Source organism: Halyomorpha halys, unplaced genomic scaffold (genome assembly GCF_000696795.3).
Source record: "Halyomorpha halys isolate HHAL.00 unplaced genomic scaffold, Hhal_1.1 Scaffold833.1, whole genome shotgun sequence".
Classification (NCBI taxonomy): domain Eukaryota; kingdom Metazoa; phylum Arthropoda; class Insecta; order Hemiptera; family Pentatomidae; genus Halyomorpha; species Halyomorpha halys.
Genome location: NW_027109632.1, coordinates 418,792 through 427,459, shown reverse-complemented (window position 1 = coordinate 427,459; position 8,668 = coordinate 418,792). Strand labels below are relative to the sequence as shown.

The following is an 8,668-nucleotide window of genomic DNA, read 5'->3' as shown; positions in this document are numbered from 1 at the left end:
AAAGTTTAGTTCAAACCGTACGTAGTCCTCGGGTGTACTCCTGCCAGAACACAGGGTTGTCCGTTATCTCCTTCTCGGCCGCCGTCTCACCTTCCTAAGAAGTATGAAGACGATCCCTGCCAACCCTCCCTATACAGGACGTGCTGAAGAAAAGTTCTGCCCGCACTGCACTATACACCCACTTCTAGTGTTCATGACCGCTCATTGAAGTAGAACACCATTATTTCGAAAAACCAAACACACACGATAAAATTTTTTATATGGTAGTATTTCGACACAAACAGTAAAAACACAGGGCCTGATAGACGGTAACCACTTAATATTGAACAATAGTAACGTGTTCAAAGCCCAAATACTAACCTTCTCAAAACAATGCCCCCTTATCTACGCAGATATCACTAGTGACTTATTTAACCATGACAATCGTACACACATCCTAGACTTAAAAGGCAAGAACTGAAGATTTGGCCCATTATACGGACTGCTAAATAGAAAATCAAGTCAAATTTGACAAAAAAATACTAATTTGCAAAACTATATTGAAATCTGTCTGAACTAGAACTTCGGTGGACCATTAGAATTGATAATACCAAACGGATTGAAGCCTATCTGTTGAAAGTCTTTCGAACAGTGTAACCAACAATACCATACACCAAGACCTTAAAATCTCATTTGTCTTTTGCCTCAGGCTTTTTTAATATGAATTCTTCACATTCCTCTCACATAGTGTGAGAAATTCACAGGTTGAGACGGCATCAGACCAGAGACTATTGTAACTAATTATATTGGAGTTTATCTAATGATGGCCAGATTCTCTTCTTAAGTTCCGAAAGTCAGCGACTAGGAGCCTTACTTCTCCTCCACTGGCTATTAATACCAGTTACACGGTAGAGAAGAAGGATAGGGATCTACCGTAGTCCTGATTTTTCCTCCACAAGCGGAGGGATAAACGTCATTTTACTTTAAGTTAAATTTTGTTACTTTTTCTATTAATTATTTAATTTATTTATGTCTATGTAATCATGATGTGCATGTACTCTCTTATCACAATTACATATGTCCCAATCTATATGACAGAATGTTAATTTACTTAATAAAGAAAAAATAATTTATGAGTAACCTGTTTCTCTCAGCTTATAGTAAACAAATGCATTGTAATTTATAATATGTTGATGTATTTTTCTTTTAATTTTAAAAATAATAACGCAGTTACCTCGCCCTCTATGAAGAACTGTTGGCTTTCGCGATGGCTTGAAGACAAACTTGGCTTGTACTGTCCTGTTATACCGGCCTTCCTACCAGGGACTGTACCTTCTCTTTACAATATGTGGCAAGAGACATTTTTTTTTAAATGGTTGGAACCATAGGTATATTTTTTTCTTTTTCTTTTATCAAACCTGGCAAACCAGCTCTTCCGAGATTTATCAGTTCTTCGGATATCCGGAAAAACTGGTTTCACCAGGAGGATGGCCTAGGCCATTTGTTTTTATTTGAATCTTCTTTTTTTTTTTTAAATGGGTGATTACATCGGTGACATTAAGGAGAGATGGCCTCAACTGGAAATAAAATGTTTTAAGAAAATTTCAGGTTTCAGGAAAACGTAAAATATAAGGCTTCGTTAATTCTTTGAAGTTCTCTCAATGGAAAATGTATTTCTAATGTTATAATAATCATATTTCAATAGAAATATTATATTTAGTAATGCCTATTGCATATATTCCACTTCTTTGAATTTTCTGTAATTACCCCTCAGGTTCCAAAGACTTTTATACTTTTAAAGAACCATATTAAAACCTTTGGAATTTGCCTATTCAATGGTTTTAGGAACCTTATATGGCCTTATTTCATATCTCCTACAGTGAATAAAAAGGTAATATTTCTCCTCATGCCCCCCAAAACGTTTCTTCTTCAGGTGATGTTTCAACTTTTATCATTACCTGAGGAGAGTAGTTATTCATAAATCCCTTGTAATCCAATTTATTGTTATAATATTCCGTTATGTTGTTTGATAATGTGATTAATTATATTTTGTAGAAAAATGTTGGTTTCCTATCGTTTTCTTGCCATACGTTGACAGATTTTAATAAACAGTTATAAATAATATGTTATATGACCCGGCTACAATTTATTGGACACCGCTAGTGCGATCTAGCTGTCGAAACTTGAACAACTACGACCATCATACACACATCATATATTGATATATATATTGTTTCTTTTAAATAGTTTAACTTGACTTGTATATGAAGATTTATTATATTAAATTTCTAAATTTATTATTTGAATCAATAAAGATTAATAGAATCTTCTGATCCACTAAAAGCTAACTCTTATATTTACCACCTCTTAATAGCGTTTAATATCCACAGATAGAAAAATTAGCGCAACTTTATCAACTAGAATGTAACTTTCCCCTTCAGGGAACCTTCTTCTTGGGAGGAAGTAAGAAACAATATAAATACCAACCCACAATAGTGGTCAGTACATTCTAGTGCAATTTCTGGAAATGTATATTGGATATTTATTTAAATCTGCCTTCTACAGTTATGCATTTTTGAGGTCCGTTAGCAACCAGTGGCACTCACAAAAAATAAGCGTGGAAGTGACAAACCCATCCTACAAAAAAAAAGTCAAGAAACGCGCGATTTATATCCTAATACATCGCTCGAGGACTTGGACCTTCACGGTCTGTCGCCCATATAATAATAATAATAATACAGGTTTTACAGCTAGTTCCTGTACACCTTAATATCCCATTTACGACTGTAAGTTAGTTCCCTACATAGTGAATTTCCTTCATACAAGAACCCACAGCTAGTTGCTGTAGTACTTGCCATCCCCTTCAAAACTGATAGGCTGGTTCTTTACGGAGTGAAGTTGCCATCCCGCGAGGATTTGCATCTAGTACCTGTAAGATTCATCCTGTCGATTCATTTCCTAACCAGCTCTATCTAACCTAATAAACACGCATTATCCAGGCCTTCTGATTAAGAGTATCTCACATCTTAAATTGGAGAAAGATAAAATTAATTATTCACTACCACTTCGCCAATATCTCTTGTTCCCTCCTCTACATAACCAGAACAACATAACATGAACAGCCACTGACTTCAATTTTTATTTTAACATTTTAGATTATTTTACATGCTTTCAGTCTTGTGGAATGATTCTTTAGTTAATTATAATTTCAAAAATTTTAAAAAAATTGCAAAACAATTATAAATTTGCTCTTTCATCGAAAACAAAAGAGTAAACAAACATTTTTCAGTCCAGAGTAACGACTCGACGTAGGAGGCTCATTAAAAATTATTTTAATACACAGATAAACTTAATTATGCATTCAAATAATTCAATTTTCTATTTAATGATTGATAGGTGATTTTATACTAACAATGTACAATAATTATAAACAACTAAACATAGATAATGTTAATAACTGACTTAAAAATAGCAGGTAAATATTTTAACAATTTAAAAATTAAAAATAATTATTTTTAGCCAATTTTCAAACAAATAAATTTTAAAAAAATGTTAAATTATTGATATTATTAATTTATTACAAACGTAGAAAATGGGTAGTAGTTGATGTAGTAATTATGTTTAGATTGAAACACCTTGAATATGGGTAATAAGCATGAAACGTTGTTAAATGAAAGGATTGCATAAATATGTATATACACTTTCTGTGCAAAGAATTGTTGTATAAATTATTCGGTTTATTAAATGTCATCAAATAATCTAATAACGATTTGATATTTATGTTGTAGCTTTTGAAAAAAATTACTATCAAAAGGGGCTCTCATTATAAAAACAGATAAAACTTGAAAATTATTAGACTAATCCACCAAACATCAAAACAAGGCTGAGATGATTATTTTTAGAGGCTTCAATCACTGTAACTAAAATCAGAGAAATCGATTATTATGGTTTTGTTTCGGGACATTTCTCTTCAACAGGCTTGTGACGTTCTGGAGGTTGTTATAATTTTTGCTCTCAAACTAGTGGATGCGTCGTAACTTGTAAAAAAAATAATTCCATCTTAATTAGTTTTGGATAAAAATGACAACTTAAAAACATCATTAACATTTTTTTTTTATAATTTCAAGTGAGGTAATTAAAATGAGTCTTTTCGTGACAGTAATAATTATTATAGTAATAATGTAAATATATAATAATTAATAGTAATAATGTTCTTGTAAAAGTACAATACATTTATGAGACCATTGATAACAGCGTAGATTAGAGTGACGTAAACTTCACTTTATTCATAATAAAAAAAATTGTATTCAAATTGTCTCAATCTTCGTTATTAAAACATAATTACACGTCCAACCGATCCAGCCATCATCAAGAACAATATAATAAAATAACAAGTTTAAATATTAACTTATTATTGACAGCATCGAAATGTTTTTAATTATAATTTGCATCCCTTAATTTTAGTATCACAGGCTCAGATTGATTTGTTAAAAGTAAATTTAACAAAGGTAAAATGAGTAAATAAAACACAAGTAATAAGGGAAAAATATTCTTATCTAATTAATTCGCATTATTTGTTATAAGTCTATAAATTATAAATTAATAAAATTGTTAATTTATAGTGCAGAGTTCAATAGTTTAATAATTAAAGCTGCCATTTTATTAGATTGCCCTTGATGATAATGGCCGAAACATTGTACATGTTTTATTATATTTATATAATTATACAATATTGTAACGAAGAAGATTGAGACAATTTGGGTAATTTTTGTTCTTATTATCAAAACTACCTGACTCGAACAAGATAATAAAAATATATAATTTATCTTATTATTTAATTACTAATTAGATGGAAAATGAACGAAGCAAGGGCGTAGCCAGTATCAAGCCATAGTCAGTCAGAGCCCTGTTTCATAATGAAAGCTTATAGTATTGGTTCAAAATACAAGTGCAGTAACAATGTGGTAATATTTTTTTTTTTTTTGGCTAAGACTTCCATTGGAGTTCTATACTGCCTAACCATGGTTGGGGGTCAAAGTCAAAGTTCTTCATTTTGTGAGACCACCACTCAATGAAAAAAGTCAACGTCCCAGGCCGGATTCGAACTGGCACCGCCAATAGACATCAAATTGGTAAGATTGTCTTAACTAATGAGCTACGGGCGGCCCAATGTGGTAATTGCTCTAATACTTTTTTTTTTCATAATAGGGAGGACTATTAGTGATATTACAGGAGTTAAAAAGTACTAAAGTACAAGTTACTATTGTTCAAGTCAGTGTATTAAGTTAAATCGACAATACCAATAGTATTAGTTTGTACTTTATTATGAAACAGAGGGAAACACATACAAAAGTTAATTTGTAATAATTAATTATTTTTTCACTTCTACGAGGGCAGCTGTCCCCTGGGTACGCCCATGAGACAAACGCTAAAAACGGAACTTTATCTAAAAATTCATTTTTTAAAGTTTATTTTTACTATAATTATACCCTCTTTAAGCGTTCTCAGTTCTAAATTACTACATTTCCTATGGGCGTTGATGACCGCGTTGATGGTTTTACGCCCTTAAGCCCCAGACAACAACAACAACTACATTTCCTAAACATAGGTGTGTCTACATCACCTGTTGTATTTTATTCTAGTAAAATTGAATAAAATTTGGGTTATTTCGAAAACAAGACTTAGCTGTAATGTCATTGCGTTATAGTAAAAGGTAATATAGTAATATATAGTAAAAACAAATAGTATTAAGCTGCTTAGACAGTCGTACGTGCATCGGGCTCCTGGGCTTTAGCTGGCTTTGGCTTAAAACATACATCAGCAAATAATTTTAAAAGTAAGTTGAAGGACTTATCTACTTAAGATTAAAAATACAGGAAACTGTTCTAGACAACACTTACTAGACAAACGGTCTAAACTTCCAACTAATTACAAAATACTCACTATACGACAATAATGATGCCTCTCTAGACATACTCCGCTTTGGGGCTCCACTAAGCTATCGAATTCCTCTCGTATCTAATCCTACAATCCTAAATCCTTAATATCTCCCAACTTTGTCATAAATTAAGTCATCCATCATGTCCTTAATGTTTCATGTACTGCCGATTTGGCCAAAACCAAATACCAATCTTTCCATGATAAACTTCTTTACTACCCAAACCCACTTGTTCCTAACCTAGCTTCTCCTTAATTACCTTACTATCCTCCTAGACGTCTGAAAAGAAGATGGCCTCGAGATCTCCTCTAGAAATATTATTGGAGTTCCATCATTGAGTAGATTCCGTACATGGCTGTATCATGTCATTATATAACTAACATCAAATTTACTTGTTGTATAAATATATATATATTTATATACACATGTACATTTAATAAATCTCAATAAATTAAAATAAAATAAAAAGTTTCTATCACTTTTTACGCTGAAAATATTTCTGGTGGTCCCTAAATCATTGTTGAGAAGCTCATAAGTTTGATAAAGTAAAGAATCGCGTAATTATAGATTTTATTTACGCCAATATCTCCTAAGCGTTGCATACTAGCGAAATAGAGCTTAGCAAATTAGAGAACATATTTCTGTGTCGAATGATTATCATAATTTTATAATTTAGTCAAATGATAAAGATTTTTACCAGCTGCTCTGGTAGTTTCTTAGGTATTGGAGTTGGTCTGAAGCGTTCTTCCCTACGCCAGCAGGTTATTAATGACCATGCCGCTTGTCAAAATTAATTAAGCTTTGGCAATTATTTAACACAGAATTACAATCCTTTTAATTGTTATGATGTATCCCTTTTATTGGAGTTAAAGGTGAAAAAAAATCCAAAATTTAGAAATGCGTCATACATTAAGTGTAGACTCTCATATATAGTATGTACATGTGTATAGTGTTGTCTCAGGTTTTGACTAGAGATAGAGAAAAACTTCATTTAAAAACAACAAGACTATTGCAACATTTACTGCACAAACGGTCTAAATTACCAATCCATCACAAAAGACTGATCTACATGACTATTATAAGGCCTATCTGGACATACGGAGTTGAGCTTTGGGACTCCACTAAACCATCAAATTCCTCCAGAATCCAATCCTTACAGTTCAAAATCCTTCGTAAAATCCTTAATGCTCCTTACTTTGTCACAAATCAAGTCATCCATCAGGACCTCAATGTTCCATATGTTGCCGATTTGGCCAGAACCAGATACCGTTCCTTCCATAATTAACTTCTCAACCACCCAAATCCACTTGTTTCTAACCTGGCTTCTCCTTCATTACCTAATAACCCTCCTAGGCGTCTGAAAAGAAGATGGCCTCGAGATCTTCTCCTCTAGAAATGTTATTGGAGTTCTATCAGTGGGTAGATTCTCCACATGTTTTTATCATGTCACTATGTCACCTACAGCAAATTTACTTGTTGTATATATGTGTATACAGTTGTAAATAACAATAAATAAATTATTAAAAAAACAAAAAACAACAAAGATGTGCTAGCTACACATGCTTATTAAAATCTAATCAGAAATTTTTTTTTAATCTTACAATATATAGGCATAGCAAGTAAGCAATATATAATAATGGAATATAATTCTTTTTTGGTTTCATCGCTTTGGTTCTTTTATCTTTTTATTCTTTCTCATGATTTTTTTTTCTTCTTTCTATACTTTATTATTTTTTTTTTGTTAATCCATCTTCTTTTATCTTTCTTCATTTTCTTTTCTTTTCTTTTTTTTTTTTCATATTTTCTCTTCTAACCCAATGTCACTTTCCTCTTTTTCCCTTTTTATTCCCCTCTTTAACACTAATAAAACACATCTAAAATACAAAACACAACTAATATTCAATTTAAATAAATAGAATATAAATTCGTAATATATATGTCATATTATTGATAAAAGTAGTGATAGATATGTAAATATTCATGAAAAAAATAAATAACAAATATATGTAAAAATAAATATTAAAAATATTTACATAATTGATTTAAAAGAAAATTCGTTTGGGCTTAACGACGATTAACGAACTATTGTGTTCTTCATTCAACCCATAATCCAATGCTGATAACTTGTTCGACAGGATACACCGTTTACAAATTATATGCCAAGAAAGAGACTTAATTAATCACGTTGTCAAATTAATTATCTTTTAATTTAGATATAAAAATATATTTTTCAATCAGGTTTTTTATGACTAGATTTTTTTAAAAAACAATATGGCATTAGGTTATAAGCGCTGATGTGCTATAGTACTACACGAAGAAAAAGAAAAATTAAGAATTGTATCTTTCCAATTTATAGAATATTACAAAACTTTGGCCACGGAAAATAAATAGACCACCCATAAATCGCTTTTTTGTTTTAAGATCTTTCGACATAATGAGGATTTTTTTTTATTTATTCCTGAAACTACTTCAAAAAAAAAAAATAAATAAATAACTACAGCAACCACTTAATATAAAACAAAAAAAGAAAATGATAATAGGAACCATTTCGGATTAAGTTAATACCAGCGATAGAAGGGACTGTAAGCTAGGCGTTTTATGTAACAAGAACCAGACAGTTAAGGCAAACCTGTCCTTTCTCTGGACCATTCCTGTATTAGGAAATCTCAGCGTTTGATCTGCACTGGCTAAAATTTTCATTCCTTCTACTGCTTCAATCAAGTATTTTAATATTGTTTACGAAAAATCAAA

The 8,668-nt window shown here is 31.4% G+C and overlaps 1 protein-coding gene across 2 annotated transcripts in view; it reads right to left on the bottom strand.

Annotated features, from left to right (window-relative positions):
• LOC106686528 (facilitated trehalose transporter Tret1) overlaps window positions 1-8,668 on the bottom strand; it is an 89,565-nt gene that overhangs the window by 32,258 nt on the left and 48,639 nt on the right. The window contains exon 1 of one of the 2 annotated variants that reach the window (XM_014429888.3): window positions 1,214-1,284. The exons of the other annotated variant lie outside the window; for it this stretch is intronic. The gene's annotated coding sequence lies outside the window, so the exon portion shown is untranslated. Of the gene's footprint in view, window positions 1-1,213; window positions 1,285-8,668 lie in introns of those variants that run through there. 2 annotated transcript variants of the gene reach the window in all.